General features: G+C 43.3%; 1 long non-coding RNA gene across 27 annotated transcripts in view; it reads right to left on the bottom strand.

The window, feature by feature from the left end:
- Window positions 1-589: 589 nt before the first annotated feature.
- The window catches only part of LOC109443351 (protein LRATD2), a 530,125-nt gene continuing 508,713 nt past the window's right edge, over window positions 590-22,001 (bottom strand). For all 27 annotated transcript variants that reach the window (XR_012490862.1, XR_012490863.1, XR_012490844.1 and 24 more), the window contains one exon: window positions 590-1,017. This is a non-coding gene — a long non-coding RNA (protein LRATD2). The remainder of the gene's footprint in view (window positions 1,018-22,001) is intronic.

Raw genomic sequence — 22,001 nt, 5'->3', positions numbered from 1 at the left:
CAGCTCTGAAATACAGAATCAGCTGGCTTCTGAAGTCTTTCCGTTTTCCTTTATTTAACATGACTTCTACAATACCATGTGCCAAACACGGTATTGTTTTACAAATATATGTATAAAGCGATCAAATCTTTATAATAACCCTATGAGGTTTATATTGTTAGCCCCATTTTTCAGATCAGGAAATTGACATCTATCGATGTTAACTAAATTGTCCAAAGTCACACTATTAGTGTGTGGCTGACGCAGGATTCAAAGGCAGGCATCGGGGTTCCAGAGTCGTTGCTCTAAACACTGCAACACGCACGTCACACACGCTTGCTACAAAACTCAGGTTCAAGGCGCTTGGGGTGGTGAGAGGTTGGAATCCATGAAGACCATCAGCTCACAGGGCAGCAGAGCTGGAGAAGGCTCAGAGAGCCCTGGGGGCCAAGGCTCTACTTTATCAGGACATGGCAGTTTCTGGGGAAACTGAGGCCCATGACAGTTTCCATGACAGGAAGTGAGGTGTTCGAACTTTCCCGGCAAGATCTGGGTGCTTTAGGAGATTAAAGGTGGCTGGACCATAGCTCTTAGAAATGATAACATCAACAAAGGTTTATTTTTTTATTACAGAAATTTAAAAACATACATAAAAGTAGAGTGAATGGTTTAACGGAGCCATGCAGCCTTCACCCAATTTCATCCCTACTCTCTTCTCCCAACAATTTTAGAGGAGGGAGTACAATTAAGAAAAAGAAATCCTAGACATCCTGATATTTTATACATAAACACCCCAGAGTTCAAGTTCATTTTGATGGAGCATTTGGAGGAGAAAATGAGGCATCGACCGGGGCAGAACTGGCCGCTGTGACTGGGGTGGGTTCTGCTGTTTTCGGCAGTGAGCCAAAGGAAGGTTTGCACAGCCGGCCCTCCTTCCCTGGGCTTTGATTCCAGCCTGCGGCCTCCCCCCCATGAATAATGCCAGGCTGGCCAGACTCAGGCAGCTCCCGGTGGAAAACACTCCTTGTGAACTGCTGTCTGCAACCAGGATGATAAAAAAAGAAATCTTGAGTGAATCCCTTATTCACCACCACCGTCCTTCCCCAGAGGCAGCCTTCTGACCGCTGCGGGGCCTCAGCCCTGCCCATGGGTGTCCGTGGATGTCAGCGGACTCATCCATGCCATCCCTGCTATCGTAGTCACCCACGCCTGTCATTTTCTAGCACCGTGACTCAGCTGGCTGAGAGGGAAAGAAAGACCTTGGAGAGACACATCTTTAATCAAATCGTCACAGCCACTCTCTCGGAAGCAAAATCCTTTCCCCGTGAACTCTCCTCGGAGCCCCCAAGAGAAGGGGTGTGAAAGGCCGCTGGTCAGATGGTGCCAGGCTCTGGGTCAGGTCTAGGCAGCCTGTGGAATTCTGGAAACCCTCTGCTCCTGCTCTGCAGTGTGGCTGCTGGGTCTTCTCCACTGTGCTGGGTGGGGCCCTTCAATAGCCACGGAGAGAAAGCTGTCTACCCAGCACCTGAAGAAGCATCCTTCTCCGGAGGCAGCCAAGGCATGAAGCAGAAGGAGGACCATTGCCTGGGACCCTTGAGCATCTCCACTCTTTGCCCACGCCCGGGCCTGATAATGACAATGACACTTACACACAGCTGGCTCCTCCTGGAGCCCTGCTTCCTGCCCCTGGGTGGGGCATGAGCACTGTGCTGGGGGTCCCCCACCTCCACTGTAGCCCATCACCTCCCCGTCACCCAAGGCTTTGTTCTTCACACAGCAGCCTGGGCGATGCTTCCACATGGTAGAACAGATCACAACACTCTCCTGTTAAAAATTCTCCAGGGGCTTCTCTTGGCACTTAAAAAATCCATCTCATCACCCCCCTGACCTACAGCTTTGATATTTCAAGTGTGGCTCACCAGCCTTGGGGTGGAGGAGTGGGGGAGGGGGGCTTGTGAGAGAAGCAGAGTCTCAAGTCCCATCCAGACTTGCTGAATCAGAAGCTGTGGTTCAGCGAGATCCCAGGTGATCCATTTCACATTACAGAGTGAGACGCCCCCGCAACCTACAAGGGCCCATTGGATGGAGACCCACCTTGACTGCTTATTAAAACCACTCGGGGCTTTTTTTTTATAATGATAACAACCAACCCCAGGCCCCAGGGATCCTGGTTCTGTCGCTTCTCACGGCCATCTAGAAGGTAGGTATTATTGGTCCTACATTTGTAATTGAGGAAGTCAAATCTCAGACTGAGTGTGGTGCCCAAGGGCATCCTACCACGAGGAAGCTGAGACTATGGACGGATTCACATCTGGGTTCAAAGGCAAGAGACATCGAGAGCACGGTCTCTACATTCAGACTTGCCTGAGTTGGAGTCCTGGCTGCACCACACACAAATTGGGCAAATTATCATTAGAGCTTCATTTTCCTTATTTGTGAAACAAGGATAAAAAAAAGAACCCATGTCCTGGTGATGTTTAGGAAGATTAAACAAGATAACACTGTGAGTGTGGTCCTTGCAATAGGCTCAGAGCTTAGTAATGTTACCTGGTATTATTATCGTTGTATTAACTACTTCTCACCCTCAACGTTTGGTCCTTTTATGCAACAGAAGCTCGGAATTACCTGGTTCTAAGATTTTTCTCTAGTGGTTCCATGGCCAATGTGGCACAGGGAAAAAGGCATGAGGTTTAGAGTTCTCTTGTTTGTTTTGTTATGTGATTGAAGCGGGGCTCTAGGCCTCTCTAATCCTCTGTGTTCCTATCTGTGAAATGGGGACATGAACACCCATCTCCAGAGTTAGGATGAATACAGGATATGATGTCAGGCACAGGGCCTGGTCATACTGCACCTGGATATGTTGAAATGGGCTGATCCTGTTAGAATGTGACTCATGTGTACAGTATCAAAGCACGTCCCTTGAAATTTCACCCTACGGATAACAATAATTTTGAGCAGCGAGGCCCTCAGAGGATAAGATTAGTTCCTCTCTTCTGACAGGAATAGAATGTCGACATTCTACGTAGATTTCACTCTTTTCTAATGTTGAGGGACTTGAGGATCCAAAGATGAATGAAACGCAATGGGCTACCAACCAGTGACACCTCAGCCTCATCTAAGAGGCAGCGAGCACAGGTTCTGGGGGTCCACTGTGTGGATGCACAGTGATTCTACCCTCACTAGCTGTGTGACTTTAGGCAGATGGTTTAACCTCTCTGTTCTTCATTTTCCTTGACTATAAATTGGGGACATACTATCCACCCCACAGAGGGATTGTAAGGGCAGAATACGTTAATAAATGCAAGTGCCTGGAGTTGGGTTGAGCACATAGCAAGAGCTCCGTGATTGCTCTAGTCTCATCCTCCCCACTTAGCTGAATTGACTCCTTTGTGTTCCCATCTCACAGGACGTGTAATGTCTTATTTGTCAATCTCGTTTCCCCATGAGCTCATCCCTGTGTTCCTGGCGCCGAGCAGCAGAGAGCCTGACACATACTTTGGGCTTACAATTATTATTATTTTTTTGTCGGAAGGGATGAGAGAGCTGAGCCATCAGCTGACGTGGGTGAGAGGCCGGCAGACGAGCCTCCCAGGAATTAGACACGAATCAGAAAGACCTTTGGCCACAGTTGAGGAACGCCTGGTCGCAGACCTGGACTGACCTCGTAGCTTCAGAGGGGGGAGTACTCAGCAACACGGAGACAGACAGCTCATCAACACCTGTTCTACTTCAGGGGCTGGGCGTACACACACCCCTGCATTAGGTCTGTGATGCTGCAAAGCTGGGCAGGTTAACAATTATCACCAGAAAGAAAAGACTCTGATGGCAACCAAGCATAGAACCTTCGGGGTTTTTACTTTTCTCATCAAACTCTCTTTCTGTCCACCCTGAATCAGGTGGGAAGGAGGCTTCCAGCCTTTCAAAATCTTCAGAGTGGAGCATCAGTCAGAAAACCAAATTTTCTCATGCTAAAACTGGCTTTGATGCATTTTAGGTAATCAAATTCTGTCTTTTTACCAAAGTCTAAATCACTTAGGAGTCCCTTCCTGTGAAGAGGTGGGAAAAATCCTTTCCTTAGGTACATTTTCATATTAATTTTTAATTTAGCAAATGCTCATAGAGCGGTACCCTGCCAGCACCTATTTAAGTCCTGTCTTACTCTTAGCTCATTCCAACCTTTGTAATGACCTTTGAGACAGGGAGGATTATCCCATTTTATAGATGAGGAAACCGAGGCATAGAGAGGTAAAATGTATTGCCCAAGGTCCATAGGTGGTGTCAGAAAGGTGACAGTCTACTAGCTTGGCTCCAGAATCCGGGTCAGAATCCCTATGTCATCTCATTTAAGTCTCACAACCACCCTGCAAGGTAAATATTGTTCCCATTTACTCAGAGGAAGCTGTTTGCTCAAGGTCACACAGATAGAAGTGACAGGGCTACAGTTGGAATTTACTTTTATCTACCTCCAAAGTGATGGCAGGCCGAACTCCCCGCTCGGTCCATGGAAGAAGAATGTTCTACCTTTATAGGGGTAGATACTATGGGCTCTTTCCTCCAATCTCCCGTAGGTGATCAGGAGAGCCCCACTACTCGAATTCTCCTTTCTCTTTTTCCATTTTCTTTATCTCCACTTATCACTGTGTTGGAACCTCTAGTTGAATGTTGAGTGGCAGGGTTGATAATCAAGGCATCTTTGTCTGTCTTCCATGATAAAGGGACTGCTGTTAGTGTTTTCCTTTCTTTTCCAAGGTCATTGATTTGCTGTTGGCTCCTTGGTGTCTAGACAGAGCTCTTCATAGGGAGGAAAAAGATGGGGTCCTGACTGGGGCTCTTGCTTGCAAGAGAACTTAGACAACTCACCTCATTTCTCTGATCTTCAGTGTTAACATTTAGAATGAAATAAGATTTAGGCTTGGTTGACTGGATTTTTCATTTAGTTTTTTTATAAGCTGCAGAATATTTCAATTACTGAAAATCTTAGAAGTACCTCCGAATGCAAAAATAGGTGCCACGCTTGTTATTGTGTCATGCAGGCCACGGAGGGCTCTGCAGGGCTGAAGTTGGAAACTCACTGGGTTAGGTAACAACAAACTTTGGACGATTGTGTGAAGCCAACAGGATGAGTGTATTAGTTTCTTAGGGCTGTGGCAACAAGTTACCACACATTTGGTGGCTTAAAACAACAGAAGTGTATTCTCTTACAGTTCTGGATGCCAGAACTGTGAAATCAAAGTGTTGGCAGCATTGTACTCGATCCAAGGATTCTAGGGGAGACTCCTTCTTTGCCGCCTCCTGAACCTCTATGGCCCTGGCAATCCTTGGCATTCCTTGGGTGTGGCTATCTAACGCCAATCTCTGCCTCCATCTTCCCATGGCCTTCTCCTCTGTGTTCTGTGTCTTCTCTTTTATCTCTGACAAGGACACTTGTCATTGGGTCCACCTGGCTCATCTAGGATGTTCTTAACTCAAGATCCTTAACTTACATCTGCAAAACTCCTTTTTCCAAATAAGGTCCTATTCAGAGGTTCCAGGGATTTGGATGTGGACACATCTTTTGGGGGCCACCATTCAACCCACTACAATCAGCAACAACTTTTAAGCATGTACTATACGCCTGGCATTGTGCTAAGCATGCCATAGATACAGAGATGGTCATGACAGACATGCTTCCCCCGGGAGGCTCCAGGTTCATTTGAGAATCTCTACTACATTTCAGACATCAGCATTGAGGCTATCCTTCCTCCCTTCTTTTCTTCCTCCTTCCTTTCCTTTCTCCCTCCTTCGCTCCCAACTCCCTCCCCCTGTCTCCCTCCCTCCTAAAGATGGGTTTATTGAGATATAATTTCCATTCGGTAATATTCACCCTGTTTAGGTATACAGGTGAGGAAACAGGCTTAGAGAGGTAAAATAATTTGCTCAAGCATACACAGAGTAGAAGGGGCAAAGGTCAGGATTTGAACCTATTTTCCCTATCTCCAGGGACTGCTTACTAAACCATCCATCTACATGGTCTCCTCTCTCCCTCTGGGCACCACCAACTCCTCATCTGTCAAATAAGGAGACTGACAAGATGATTTCTAGAAGCTCCTAGAGTGCTAACTTACGAGCCTCCTATGGTGAAGTGCCGTGAAGCACTCCTTATTCAAAGGAAGCCTTCAGTGCCAGGAGAATCTTTCTGAAATGGAAACTTGTGTCTCCTCTGACCATTTAGCCTACTTGTGTGTGCACCCGGTTAAGTGGATTTACAGCTCATGATTCTCATTACAGTTTAACTCATTCTCACAAAATGGACAAGCAATTTAAATGATTTCTGTGAAGAAACTGCAAGCTGAAGACATAGTAATGATGTGAGCCCAAGGGAAGAGGGGTGAAAGGCTAACTTGATGCTTCTGCAACTGCTGGTGCTTGCTGCTTTTCAGCTAATTATAGGATAAAAAATAATGGCAGTCTAATTACATCAACCATAAAATTTGTCAAAAGACTTAGAAAAACTATTGAAAAGACCATGTGAAATACAGTCTCTCATCTGCTATCATTAATGACGACTTTCCCCTTTGAGTAAATATTGTATCTTGAAATAGGTAATGAGAGTATGAAGCCATTGCACTTAGCAAGACATTTAAAAACTTTTTTCCTATTTGAAGTCATGATCTACTCAATCCATTCCTTTACAAAATTTGATTGAATTTGATAATTTTGAATTTTTTCCTTAATAGTGAAAGTGAAAGTCCATAATACATTGGTCAAACACTTGCTCCTTTTGCTATGGTGAAAATGGCTGAAAAGATATTTGAAAACTACATAGTGAAACATTAAAATGGACTCCTTGGTCATTGAATATTGTTAGGAGATGCATAGAACTTGTCACTGAATAGTTGAAAAAACATTAAGACAAATAGTGGGAGAGGTTTGCAATAGAATTACTTGAAAGTACAGGTATTTCCAACATATTTCAGGTTACAACATTTCTAGAGTCTTCATTTCAATAATGAAATACATTAGAAGACCCTTTCTTGTGAACTCTTAAAGGAAAGATGTACCAGAAAAAAAAAATCTCAATAGTAAATGAGTTTCTTAACAAAAAGCAATGTTTTTGGTATTTGTGTTGACTGATGTGAAGGTAAAGAAAAAAAATAAAGGTAAATTTCCTGAGCTAGCACCTCATGTGAAATTTATCTGCTGCAACTCTATAGTAAGATATTAGAATCAAGACGTTAAAGCCACAAAGCACAGAGCACAGTAGGATGTCACTGATATAGATTATTATACACAGGCAAGAAGTTTAAATTACAGCAGAATTTTTATAATTATATACAGAATGCACCTGAAAATAGTTTGTGCAAGTACAGATTCCCTCATTCTCTTTTGGCAAAGTAATTGAAATAATTGGTGAACATAAAATCAAGGGTTCCAAGTTATTTGACCTTTTCAAAGATGTAAAGTGACTGTTGGGAGTAAGCTATAGCAGATATCTTTAAAAAAACCCACAAACATGCACTTAGGTTGTCCCTTCAGAGTAAGTGTCACAATTTCATAGTGAATGAGATAGTAACTCCTGTTCAAAAGAAACTTGTTAACCACAACGAGACACCATTATTTCTGCACCAAAATGGCTAAAATGAAAACACAGACAACACCAAGAGTAGATGAGAACAAGGAGCCCTCAGAACTCCCACAGTAGTGGGAGGGTAAATCCACGGAACCAGTTCAGCAACAGTTTGGCAGTGTCCATAAAAGGAAAACATAAGCAAACCCAATGACCCAGAGATTCTACTCTAAGGGAAATCCCTGACGGAAATGCAAACAGATGCTCACCAAAAGAGAGGCACTGAAATGCACACAGCAATACTATTCATAATACATGGTCACTAGAAATTATCCAAATGTTCACCAAAAGTGAAATGAATAAACTTAGTGTTGTGTATACTACATGCAGTAAGAAAAAATGCTCCCTCCTAGAGAGATCCAAGATGGAGGGGTAGATAAACACTGTGCCTGCGTCCTTCCATGAACACATGAAAATTACAACAAAATTATAGAACAATCAACCTGGAAAACCATCTGAAGTCTAACCAAACAGAAGTCCTATAACTAAAAATATAAAGAAGCCACGTCAAGACTGGTAGGATGGATGGAGAGGTGGAACAGGCCCCAAATTTCCTTGTGGTGGTTGAGAATCAGGAGGGATATCTCAGCTGTGGAGGTTCCCCTGAGGAAGCCCAGCACCCCCACAATAGGCTCCCCAACCCAGAATATTAATGCTGGGAAGCAGAGCCCCCACACATCTGGCTGTGAAAAACAGTTGGGGTTCCAACAATTTGGGTGGGAGGGAAGGCTGCAGGAAACCCAGACGTCCTCTTAAATGGCCATGCACAGACTCACTCGCACAGGCACTCATCTTGGGTTCCAACGGAGGGACGATGACTCAGGGGGGCTTGGAGACATATGGTGGGCAGACTGAGGTGTGTGACTTCAGGGGGAGGACTGGAGGACAGTTGGCATTTTCCCAGTGAGTGGTGCTTCTCCCAAGCAGCCAGCTGGGGGCACCATCTTTCTTATGTTGAACCCACCCTCACAGGCTAAATCTGAGTCTGATTCACCTGGTGAGCTTTGCTGCTCTGCCCTGCTGATTCAGTTGGGACCCTGCCCCACCCAAGTCATGCACGCTGGAGGCACTTTCTCTGTGAGCAGCCAGCCCCTCCCGCATTGCACTCTTCCTTGGAAAACTGTCGGGCCCCAGGTGGACAGTGACTGGCCTGTGTGTGTTTGAGACTTCTACTGAGTCACTCCAGGTTCAGCACTGGCACCAAATGAGAGTTTACATTAACCTGGTGACCAGAACTCTACCCACTCTAATGACTTCCTGAGACCCTGCCTCACCCAACTTGAGTACCACATGAGGCTTTATCAGTGGCTGAACCTCAAGGGAGTCAGCAAGTGGAAGCAGGCTTCTGGGTGTCCTGGCTTTTTGTGAAGTTATCCCAGGCCTGGTACTGGTGGCAGCCATACTCAGTTTAGAGCGTGACATCTCCCACGCACCTCCAGGGTTAGCACAGGCAGCGATCAATTGTGGATTATTTTGTAGCTCCTACCATGTAGCCTCCAGCAAGTCACAGGCAGTGGGTGACCTTGGCCTACACCAGAGCCCTTCTCAAGAGGCCCGAAACCTACATATTTGGAGGTTTGATTCAGACCACAGCAGAGCACTGCCCAATTAACCCCACAGCTGACACACCCAAAGGGTGGTCTCAACAGGCACCAGAGCCCACTAGTGCGAATCTTACTCAGTGGGGTAAGCCTCTTACACAGCAGCCCATAAGCTGTGCACTGACCAAATTCCACAGCCAGTCAGCCTGAGGGTCAATCCCACCCACTGATAATAGCAATCAAGGCTCAACTATAACAGGAGGGCACACACAAGGGACATTCCTGGAGCAACTGGAGCAGGTGACCAGGGAGACTGCCAGAGCCCTACAGGGCATCTACTACTTAAGACCACCTGGTAAGAGACATAGCAGATCTATGTAATACGCAGAAACAAACAGAGAGGCAGCTTAAGTGAAGAAACAAAGTGTCCTAAATGAAAGAACAGGAGAAAACTCCAGAGAAAGAACTAAACAAAACAAAGGCAATCAACCTACCAGAGATAGAGTTCAAAAACAATTGTTTTAAGGATGCTCAAGGTACTTAGTGAGAAATTCAACAAAGAGATAGCAAGCAAAAAAAAACCCACCATATATATATATACAATAACTGAAATGAAGAATGCACTATAAGGAATCACCAGCAGACTAGATGAAGCAGAGAATTGAATCAACAATTCAATTGAAGACAATATAGCAGAAAACACCCGATCAGAATAGCAAAAGGAAAAAAGAAAAAAAATGAGGATAGTTTAAGAGGCTTCTGAGACAACATCAAACATAACAACATTTGCATCACAGGGGTACCAGAAGGAGAAGAGAGAAAGCAAGAGATTGAGAACCTATTTGAAGAAATCATGACTGAAAACTTTCTTAACCTGGCAAAGCAAATAGACATACAAGCCCAGGAAGTACAGAGAGTCCCAAACAAGGTGAACCCAAACAGGCCCACACCCAGACACATTATAATTAAAATGACAAAGGTTAAAGACAAAGAGAGAATCCTAAAAGCAGCAAGTAACTTATAAGTGAGCTCCCATAAGATTGTCAGCTGATTTCTCAACAGAAACTTTGCAGGCCAGAAGGGATTGGCAGGAAGTATTCAAAGTGATGAAAAGCAAGGATCTACACAACCAAGATGACTCTACCCATCAATGCTATCATTTAAGTTTGAAGGACAGATAAAGAGCTTCCCAGACAAGAAAAAGCTAAAGGAGTTCATCACCACCAAGCCAGAATTACAAGGAATCTTAGAAAAACTTCTTTAGGATGAAAAACAAAACAAAACACACACACACAAAAAAAACAAAAAGATCAAAACTATGAATAATAAAATGGCAGTAGTACGTATCTATCAACAATTACTTTAAATGTAAATGGATTAAATGCTTCAATCAAAAGACATAGGAGGGTTGAATGGATAAGAAAACAAAACCCTTACATATGCTGCCTACAAGAGACTCATTTCAGATTGAAAGACATACATAGACAGAAAGTAAAGGGATAGAAAAAGGTATTTCCTGAAAACGGAAATGGAAAAAAACAAAAACAGCTGGGGTAGCAATACTTATACCAGACAAAACACATTTTAAAACAATGGCTATAACAAGAGACAAAGAAGGACCCAGTAATCCCACTTCAGGGTATTTATCTGAAGAAACCCAAAATGCTACCTTGAGGGGATGTGTGCATCTATATGTTCCTAGCAGCATTGTTTATAATGGCCAATGTGTGGAGGCAGCCTGGGTGTCCATGGATAGAAGACTGGATAAAGAGGAGGTGGTACATATATACAGTGGAATATTGCTTGGCCATGGAAGGGAATGGGTTCTTGCCTTCTGCGGCGGCATGGATGGACCTGGAGGGTATTGTGCTGAGTCGAGTATGTCAGACAGAGAAAGACAGATGCAATGTGATTTCGCTTATATGTGGAATCTAAAGAACAAAACAAAGAAAACAAACAAACACAACAGAAATAAACTCACAGATTCAGAGAATATTTTGATGGTTGACAGATGGGAGGGGGTTTGGGGGTGTGGGTGAAAGAAGTGGAAGGGATTAAGAGGTACAAATTGGTTATTACAAAGTAGTTATGGGGATGTACGGTGTAGCATGAAGAATATAGTCAATAACATTGTAATAACTATGTATGGTGTCAGATTGGTACTAGATTTGTTGGGGTGATAGATGGGAGGGAGTTGGGGCACAGGATGAAAAAGGTGAAGGGATTAAAAAGTATAAATTGGTAGTTACAAAATAGTCATGGGGATGTAAAGTAAAGCACGGGGAATATAGTCAGTAATATGGTGATACCATGTGGTCAGATGGTTGCTGGACTTACGGTGATCACTTCTTTAGGTCTATATATATATTGAATAACTATGATGTACCCCTGAAGCTAATATAATATTGTATGTTAGCTATATTTTTAATAAAAATCTTAATTAAAAAATACTACATGCAATGACATGAATGAACCAGAACAACCTTAGTGATATGGGCAAATCGCACAAATGAAATTCTCTGAGCAAAAGGAGCCAGACATACAAAAGGGTACTTCTTGTAGGATTCCACTTATATGAGGTTAAAACAAATGAACAGGAAAACTTAATCTGAAAGGATAATGGTTACTCTTAGTGGTGGAAGTAACTGGAGAAGGCAGAAAAGGCCTTTTGTAATGGGGCTGTAGAAAAGGAATGTTCTGTTTCTTGATCTGTGTCTTGAACTGGTTGGGCTCACTTTGTGAACTTAGGATATGTACTTTTTTCTGTGAGCATAGTATTGTTCTTGAATAAAAAGAAAAAAACAAGACACTATTTCTATGAAGATGGTGTTTGAGCGCTGATGATTTGAAACATTCCCAGTGTTAACATAGTTAAAAATGACCCAGCTAACCTATATATCTATTGCTGGAAAGACTGAAATCAAATATTGTAGCCTGTTTTTTAAATTTCTAAATGAAACGTTACTGGATATTGAACTAGATGTTTTTTTCATTCCAATAAATTGTGGGGAAAATTGATTGCCATCAGGGAAGTTGGAAATTTACTCACCGCATTTCACCGTTTGGTTTTTGCTCAATTGGTAGATGGAATTAAAAAATTGTGTCTTATGACTAAATAGACAACAATACTGCATTTCTTTTATTTGAAACAACATATCTTTGTGAGGTGTTTTTTCCAGTTATGATAACCCTTAGAAGCAAAAATCAAAACAAACTGAATTTAGGGCCAAACCATCTATTACTATGTCATAAAGATTTTTTAAAAATTAGGAAAGCGTATTCAAGAGCACATTGCTCTCAATAAAATATTTTCATAGGTTGGTGCCAAAGTAATTGTGGTTTTTGCAATTATTTTTAAATATTATCATCAGTCATTTTTTTTGGGAAAGTATAAAAAGGCTGTTAGGTGTTGCAAATAAAATAAGAATTATTTAAACTGGTTTGATGCATCTTGATTTCAACCTTCTAAACTGCCATTTTATGTGCATTTTGTAATGTCAGTAATATGTTAGAATAATGGTCTGAGTATATAAATTAAAAGTGTGTATATATTGTAGGTGTATGCTCCAAATTTTATTACTGACACAGTACTAAATAAACAAAAGTTTAGGGATCATTGGTCTACACCAACATCAAGGCTTTAGTAACAGGTTATTTTAGTTGATGTGAGTTAGAAGTTAGAGAAATTTTGAATCCTGGCTCTGCCACTTACTAAATGTATGATTTTTGAGCAATTATGGGAATTTAGCACCTGTCTGAAGAAGTTTGCCGAGATAATTAAATGAGTATATGTAAATTTCTTCGCACCTTGACTGGCTTATGGAGGTTTAATCAATATCCCAACTATTGCCATATAATTGTTGACTAGTGTTTTCCCAACGTGCTGCGTAAGAAGGGCCGCCTGGGTGCTTGTTAAAAATGTTTGGGTCTCACCTCAGATTTTTCTGAATTAGAATCTTCATGAGTGGGGCCTTGAAAGTTGTATCTTTAGAAGGTGATTCTTATGATCAAGCCAGTTGGAGAAAGACTGATTTACAAGGAACTATAGCTCTCTTTCTAATGATCATTCTCCGTATACGAGTCTTTGCTCCTAAGAGCCACAAACACCCATAGGACCATTTAGGCCCCGCACAGCGTGTAGCAGGGAGCTCTATAAGCCACTGGGAAGGCCAAGGGGAAAGCTCCATGTCTGGGATGATGAGCAAAACATAGGTCCCAGGGGGCAGAACACAGCAACAGGAGACTGGGAAGGGTAACAGGGCAAGATCTCAGCAGGAGAGGGAAGCCATGAGGGACCCCCCTCTCCCTTGGGCCTGGGGCTCAGAAGTAGGATTAGGTTCTTGCAGGGCAGACTAGGAGACATTGGAGGCAAAGCATGGTGCCCACACATCGGGCAGGCTCTGAGTCATTAAGTGCTACATCCAAAGTGGGGCTGACCACAACTGAGGCATAAAAGCAGATGGGTCCAGGCGTAGGATAGACTTCTGCTTTATCATTTGATCTTCTTGATGAGGATCCATACGTTCCTTTCCCGTTGACTTAGGAGAGATTGGTCCCTGAGTTGGCGGCTTGAACGGTGCATGAGGATCAAGGAGGCTAGAAGCGTGGGAGGTGTCTGCTTAGCCAGGTCTACCCAAACCAGGTGCTGAATAAATACAGGCACCTTCAGCCTGTGGTTGGGTCATCAAACTCAACTGCTCCGGTCATTTTGTCTTCTGTGCAGCTACTTATTTTCTCCCCCTCTCCACGTTGCTCTCCAGGGCAGGCCATCCGGGTTGGGCTGCACTGAGCCCGCGCTCTTCTCTGGCACAGACGTGGCTGTGTCCTGACAGCCTGGAGTTGCCCTCGATTCTGAAGGTGTGGATAATTAAGCTAATGAACACTTTTCCACTAGCTGCTGAAAGCCTCATTAATCTACGCGCATGTTGCCACAAGCAAATTGTGGCGTCAAGGGTGGGAGAATCAACAAAAATACCTTCAGAAATTCATTAATAAGGCTCAGTCAAGCATGCTGTTCAGAACTGAGAGTTCTTATCCTGCAATGGCCAGAGGATTAGATGGGTTTTTTTTCAACGACATGAAAAGGACTGAAGCAATATTTCAGAACATCTAGGTTATTGGAAAGGCATTTATGACTTGAGTGGTTGATGCTAATGGAATGTGTCCAAAGACATCAGTGTGGAAGATTCTACAAATATTAAATATGTTAAGCGGAGGATCAAGGTTTCCAAGTATGGAAGAAGGAAAACACGATCATGGGATCACGCACAGAAACATACCCACAGCTATGGCAGAGATGGTTTGTGCCACCCAAAAAGCATTTTCTCCCTGACATTTCACAGGTGTCCCTTGGAGTCAGGTTGGAGCCACACGACTATTTCCTGCTAATGGATGGTGGGTAGGGGCAGAGGCTGGGTGGCTCCAATTACTCTCTCTTTGTCTGCCTCAGCCAAATCGCAAAATAATAAGATGGAGGAGAACTGTTTGATCCATACTGGAATTCATGTGTATGAAGAATAAAGTATTATGATAAGTTATGGAGATTTCCTGACTTATCTGTTACTGCAGCAGAATCTGCTCCATCCTGACAAATACACCAACCATTTAAGGCCAAAGACTTTCTTTTTAATATGGCCATTACACCAGTTGTTTCATGCTATCCCCATGAGCACAGTGTCTGGACTTCAGCATGGCCTTCAGTGGAAACTTTTATGGATACGTTGGGGTCTTTTTCAGACAACTTGAGGTCATGGGTGCTGGGTGATCAAAAACAGTTACATGGATTTTAAGTTCCTTGAATAACTATTTACCCTAAAAGTACTCACTAGTAAATCAACACCAACCTTAGGAGAGGACATTAGGAGCAGAATCCTGCTCTGTGTCATTCAACAGTTTAATCAGTGGCCTAGATGAAGACAGAGATCCTGGGTTGTTAAGTCTGTGTGTGCCACAGACAAGGGGAACACTGAGTGTTTTAGCTAACAGAGTCAGAACAAAAATAAACTCTGGCAGGCCAGAACAAGGGGCCTAATGTGACAAAATGGGAGAAAAGTATCACACATAAATATGTGAAATGGAGATTTGAACTCCAGAATCACAGGAGAGGAGGGATGAATTTCAAGAGCATTTTGAAAATAGCTGTACATAGGCCATTATTAATATTAATATCGAAATAGCTGTAAGTAGGCCGGTAACCAGGGTCAGAGTGCAAGTGTCTGCTAGAACTCGAATAATCTCTTATTTCTCGATAACCCCTCCACCTAAAGACCTATCTAGAAGACTGGGGAGAAAGCGAGATGGGGAGAGAAAAGGGAGGATAGATGGTCTGGGAATAAGTTGAAAAGTCTCCAAATTCTTTCATAAAGTTGAACCCAGGTCCTTCAAAGTTGGCAATGAAAGGAGAATCTTCAGGAACACAGAAGAGCTGGTTCTTCCAAGTCCTAACTTCATTCCATGACTGACCTCGGAGGACACAGATCTAACTTCTCGGGATAGCTGGGAACCTCCTTCCACTGGTGGGTAACTGAAGACCGTAAGTCTAAAATTCCTTTTTGGGACTTAGGAGATTGCCATTGTACATAAAAGTTATACCAACTCAGAGGTGTTGCAAACATCTGAATTTGTTGGCGCTCTCAATCCTAGTTGAAGTTTCTGGTGGCCTTTCTTAGACACACACACTGTGTGAAACTCTTGTCTTAAAATACAACTGCAACAATAATAGCAATAATACTAATAAAATATGGACCCAGGCTTTTGTTCTTAGAATTTGAAAGGTCCCATGTCTTTTCTCCATCCTCTCTGAGTGTTTGGTGCTGTGGTGATAGACATGCCATCTTCAGAAGAAAGCGTGCTCTTAGAAACGGAGCTAAGCACCAGGAGCCCAAGCACAGCCTTCGAGTCATAGCTCGGGTGTGTCCCTATCTCCCTGGGCTCCAGAACCAGGGCCAGAATCTGACTAAGTATAAGCACGGGTTTAAAAAGGGAGCTCAGAGGTGGAGTGAGCAATCCTACAGCACAAATAGACCAACCCATAACACAAGCAGACAGCCCTCCAAAAAAAAACCATCAGCCACGAAACAGCAGGAAAATGAACCTCTAAGTCAGAGACAAGGTGACAAGTAATTGTCTTCACTAATTCTTCAGTGGAATTTGGGACCACCGATTGAGTCCCAGTGTAAAAGCACCACATTGGTTTGGAGTAGTGTGTAGGGCCATTGGTTCCTTCTCTTGGCCACCTGAGGGATGTGGATAGAGCAAAGATGTTCCCCCTTCAATGGAGATTCTTAGGAAAATCCTCAAATGGGTAGAGCCAGAGACCCCTGATAATGTTTTGGAATGGTCAGAGTAGATCTTTTTCTTCTAGATGGTCTAGATCATGACCATCCTCTTAAGCCAGGAATGTCAACTCTACAGCACTATTTCCTCAAGACGGGTTGTGTATGTGCATTAGGGGCCGGTGATCACCGGACAGGGAACCTTTGCTAAAGGGCCTTCTGTTTAGGAATCCTACTGGCGTGCTCCTTTTGATACGTCTATTTCCATTGGGAGATTGAGAGAGAAGTGTCCTTTTATTTTCCAAGTGAGATAAAATTGTGATTGGATTTTTCATGGGCCCACAATTTATGCTCCAGGGAAGTAATTAAATGATCCGGATTAAATGATCCATCCCCTTAACCGCCACCCTACATCGTTGCTGGAGCATGCCCAGTAATTCCCATATACCCTCCTCTGTAGGATGCGTACCCTACCCCCATCCTGGGGGTGAGCCAAGAACCAGAGCGTCTCTGGGGCTCAGGACTGTACAGACATTGAAAATTCCTGCCTTTAGCAAGAGGGCTGGAAATGTGAGGCATTTTAAACACTACGTTTGAGAGGGAGCAAAGGGCACATGACACGTGGGACTGGTGTCCTCATCTTCAAGTTTGTGATCTTACAAAACTCCTTAAACAGGTGGGTAAAGAGAGCAACATGGATGCTGTGCCGGCAGTAGCTACATCTGCAACCCAGAGAGAGGGATCAAGGTCATGCCCTTCACCTCAAGTCTTTAGTAGGGTCAGTGTGATATAGCTGTCAGACTTAAGTTCTGCCACTTCTCAACGTTGCAACTTTGGATAAATAATTGCTTTTAGCCTCAGTGTCTCTATCTGTGAAATGGGAATAATATCATGAAGGGTGTAGAGAGCATTGCCTGTCATCACATAAGTGCAGTGCCTGGCATGGCCTTTGGCACATGGCAAATTCTTTCTTTCTCTCTCCCTTTCTCTTTCTCTCTCTCTCTCTCTCTCTCTCCCTCCCTCCCTCCCTCCCTCCCTCCCTCCCTCCCTCTCTCTCTCTCTCTCTCTCTCTCTCCCCCAGCTCTGAGGATATGTTTTATCCTGCTCAGTGAAAATGTATAGAGTTTAAGTGTGAAGAAAGTTGAGGAAAGTCCAACCTTCTCCTTTTATAAATGAGGGAACTGACGCCAGAGACGTTAAGCAATCTTTCTCAATGTCATGGCACCGAGATCTTGATGTTTTATCCAGCAATTGCTTCATGGTTTGATGCTTCTGTTGAGATTGTGTAAGCCCTAATGCATGGGCATTTGTACGCAAGACAATTATACAACTAGGAAAGGAACACTCAAAACCATTCGTCCATGAACCAGCATAGCTGTGTACATGTCTGGGGACTGGGGGTTGGGTAATGGTAGGTTGTCAGTTAATTGCTTCCTGAAGACACTTCAGAAGCATGGCTTCCTGGGGACAAAGGTGGACAGGAAATCCCCTGAGTATTCTCCAGGGCTTGATCACATCTAAGTTTAGTGCAGAGTATTTTGTGAAGACATCTCTTTGAAGAATATTTACTGGGCAGCTAGGAGTTAAACAGGAGCTTTCTGAAGACAAAGCTAATTTGGGTCCGTTAGACAGCATAGCGCCTCCAAGCAGTGATGACCAACAAGTATTCCCTGGACTACGAGTCCTACCGTGTTTCCCCAAGAATCAGACCCAGCCGGACCATCAGCTCTAATGCGTCCTTTGGAGCAAAAGTTAGTATAAGACCAGGTCTATACAATACAATATGATACGATACGATACGATACGATATAATAATAAATATAATAATAAATATAATAATAAATATAATAATAAATATAATATAATATAATATAATATAATATAATATAATATAATATAATATAATATCAGGTCTTATAGTAAAATAAGACTGGGTTTTATATTAATTTTTGCTCCAAAAGACACATTAAAGCTGATGGTCTGGCTAGGTCTTATTTTCAGGGAAACACGGTATATAATTGGCCATGAAAAAGGATCCATGGTCACCATGGTGACCTCAAGGGTATTTATAATTGCACATTGCTTGTTATATTTCCCAAAGTGATTTGAGGACAACATTTCTTATAATTATCATTCCTTGTATCTAGTGTTCCACTGTCATTTTTAAGAACCATTAGCCTACAGACATTGAGCTGTGTATGTAGACCGTCAGGCAACACTGATACATTAGTATGTGTTCTATGAAGTCACACATGCACGGGCCACTTTATGGAAGAAACCATGCAATCAACATAAAAGGCTAAAGCAAGTGGAACTCATTGGAGGAAGGACTCTACAGGAAGCTGAAGCTCCCAGTCTGCACAAATGTGTATTAACTGGTCAACATGGGTCATGTTCCTCAAAGTAAACAATATGCTCTTCTGCCTGCTACCAGTGGCTTTCTCATACTAGACCGGTTGAGTCTGGGATGGGATATTTCAGCTACTGTAAACATCCTGACTCACTGAGCGTCTCCTTGGTGAACACGGGTGCTTATAAGTTGCCAAGGATTCCAGTCCTGGTTTAATCTTTCCTGGGCGATTCAGAAGGTCCACCAGGAGCTGAACATACCTGCAAGGTCACAGCCGTGAACACTGGTTCTCAGTGCATGGCCTATCGAGGGGGAGGGTGTATTGAATAGGCCGCCTTACCCAGCGTGGGCTCTGAAGTCTTTGGGTCAAGGTGTCGGGTGCCCCTTCTCACATCTCCGTTGGGATGACAACTCTCACTGGACATGCTTTTTACAAACGATGCCACTGTGAGGTTGTCAGGACGTGCATTGTTGTTTCCAGTTGAGATGAAGAGTCTGAGGTGAAGTGCTTTGCTCAAGGTCATGGAGCTGGTAAATGGCTCACCTGGGACCACCAGCAGGCTCTCTTGACTCCAAATTCAGGGCTTGTTTTCATGCTCTGTGATGGGTTTCATCAACACAGAGGGCTGGAGGCACCTTGTCCATTCGGATCCCACTGAATATCCAGACAACGGATATAATCTACTTCTTCAAGTCTGGTGCTCTGCTTTACAACCCTGTCATCCATCTCTTAAGTAGAACGGGTCGCTAGCTAAAGCCCTGACAATATTCACAGGGAAAGGGGACAAAAACTTATGTTTTAATATTACAGTGATACATACTTATTGTTGAAATTTTAGTAACTACAAAAAACGTATATGCAAAATTCAAATCACAATTGCACTACCCAGTTTATCTACATACTTTTGCAGCGTTTCCTTCTAATTGTTCTGTAGGCATAGAATTCTGTTTCCTTTGATAGCTTTATTATTCTGTTTATTGTTTTGTAACCTGGCTTCATTTATTTACGATGACTTTTTCTTCTATAATTAAATATACTTAAATATATTATTAATGGCTGCATAGTATGGCTGCCCCATAACCTCTTTAAGTGGAGTCCCAATTTTGACTATTTTGATTATGTGTAATTTTTGTCAATACCAATTACACTGTGGTGAGCAATCTCATGTATAGATATCTTTATATAATGTGACAGAACGCTTTAAATAAGTGTGCTATTACTTGCTTTGGACAAATTCACGACATAAGAATTTTGAAGATTCTTTATGCATCTTCCCAGTGTAGGTGCTGCCAACTTCATCTGTATTTCCCGAGCTATTTTGTTTTTCATCTGATTCCCCTGACCTGATACCTGCCATGCGCTTGGCCTCCTTTCCAGGCACTGTCTACACACCTCTGTGTCATTTTGGGTCATAAATCTCTCAGCCAAACCCGCCTTACCCTCCGGACCCTGCTACGCTGGTCTTCATTGCTCTGGTGGGGCGTTAAATGGCAAGGAGACATTGGACCCTTTTTGGAAAATCCCCTGTGCCCTTTAATTCAATAAAACTTTATGAAATGCCCACTGCACAGCGGACTCCTGCAATGCACTCCAGAGACCCTATCTGGTTCCCACCCTGTCATGGGAACAACCGAGGGAACAATGTGGCCTCCTGCCACGTGTGTGTCTCCATCCCAGGATGAACGCCCAATTTGTGGGGAGGCACGGCAGGCCTGGATCTTCAGGAGTCATCACTTTCCTTCTTGCTCCAACTCCTTGTTTGCTCAATCGGCACTTAATAGCTCAGTCACTTAAGAGTGCAGTCACTTAATAGCCCTTTCTATCAGTTTTCCCATCTGCAGAATGGGGACTGTGATTCTGGGCCGACAGGGTGTTGTGAGCAATAATGAATGTTTTGAGGCACGTTGAGATCTGCAGATAAACGAGCTTCCAGAAGCAGAGAGCACTAATGAGCCCGCTGTTGAGCAACCTACTCTGAGAGGCGGGTTTGTTTCCCACAGAAGCGGGATCAGTTCCAAATCCCTGTGCAGACGGGTGTCTTCTGGCTTTTTCCGGCTGCACCAAAACAGTGGATTCCAAAGGAAATTGTTCCTAGACATGTGCAGTTCTCATGTCAATTGGGAACTTAAACGTAGGTCTGAAGCAACACCAATCTCACACCCAAGTCAGGCTGTCTAGTGATGGCACCATTTGATATGGTTCCCTGGCACTTTCTCGAGTCATGTTTACCTGAGTGCGGGATGGGCACTACTGATGATTTTAGGTGGTGTATGGATGAACCTGTAGCAACTTTTCCCAGTTTTGCATGTATTTCGGTGATTATTTTCTATTTGCAGCAAATGGTACTTTTTTTTTTAAATTCATCATAATAAGAACCATGTTTTCTGAGTGCTTATGGTACGCCGGGCTCTGATGTAAGTGTTTTACAGCAAAACATTTAATCATTACAAAAGCCTGATGATGTAGTTACTCTTATTACCCCCGTCGGACATATGGCATATTGAGACAGTGAGACTTCAAGTAGCCTGTCCAAATTGACCCAGCTGGTAAGCAGCAGAGATGGGACTGCAGTCAGCCAGTTTTAATTCCAGCACCCGGCTCCTATTAATTGCCTGTCATATTTCCTTTCAATATATTTGCATTTAAGGTACTGATATAAAACTTGTTTTAAAAATAGGTTTAAAGCTACAAATGCATGTGGATGGGAATGAAAATGATGAATAAAAAAGTAAGTCAAAATATTGAGATGGTATAAGAATATGGTGGACATCGATTGTGATGTTGGAATCAAATGCCGCAAGGCCAGTCTCCTTAGAGGGTGGACTGGAGACCACCTGTGTCAGCATGCCCTAGAAACTGGTTAAACATTCAGACTTATTGAATCCGAACCTCTCTGGGTGGAGTCCAAGAATCTCTATTTATAACAAATTCCTCAGGGCATTCTTATTATCATGAAGCTGTGACACACCTCTCGCCCACACTCCCAATCCTTACCCCGGTCTAGAAACAACAACAATAACACCTCCTGATGGGCTGGGTGTTCCATTGAGTTGTCACTCTTTTGGCCTTATGTCGGAGAAAGGCTTAAGTGAAGGGACCATGAACTACTGCTTAGGACATCTGCGGTTAGGCCTGTACTGGGTTTGTACCTAGTGCTTACAGCTTACTGTGTGGTGTGTATGTGCTCATTTGACAGAGAAGAAAAGTGAAGCTGACAGAGGCGAAGTGATGTGGTAAGTGGTAAGGCCAC

Source organism: Rhinolophus sinicus, linkage group LG12 (genome assembly GCF_036562045.2).
Source record: "Rhinolophus sinicus isolate RSC01 linkage group LG12, ASM3656204v1, whole genome shotgun sequence".
Taxonomy (NCBI): Eukaryota; Metazoa; Chordata; class Mammalia; order Chiroptera; family Rhinolophidae; genus Rhinolophus; species Rhinolophus sinicus.
Note: the sequence above shows the minus strand (reverse complement) of the source record. Positions and strands in the feature narration are given on the sequence as shown.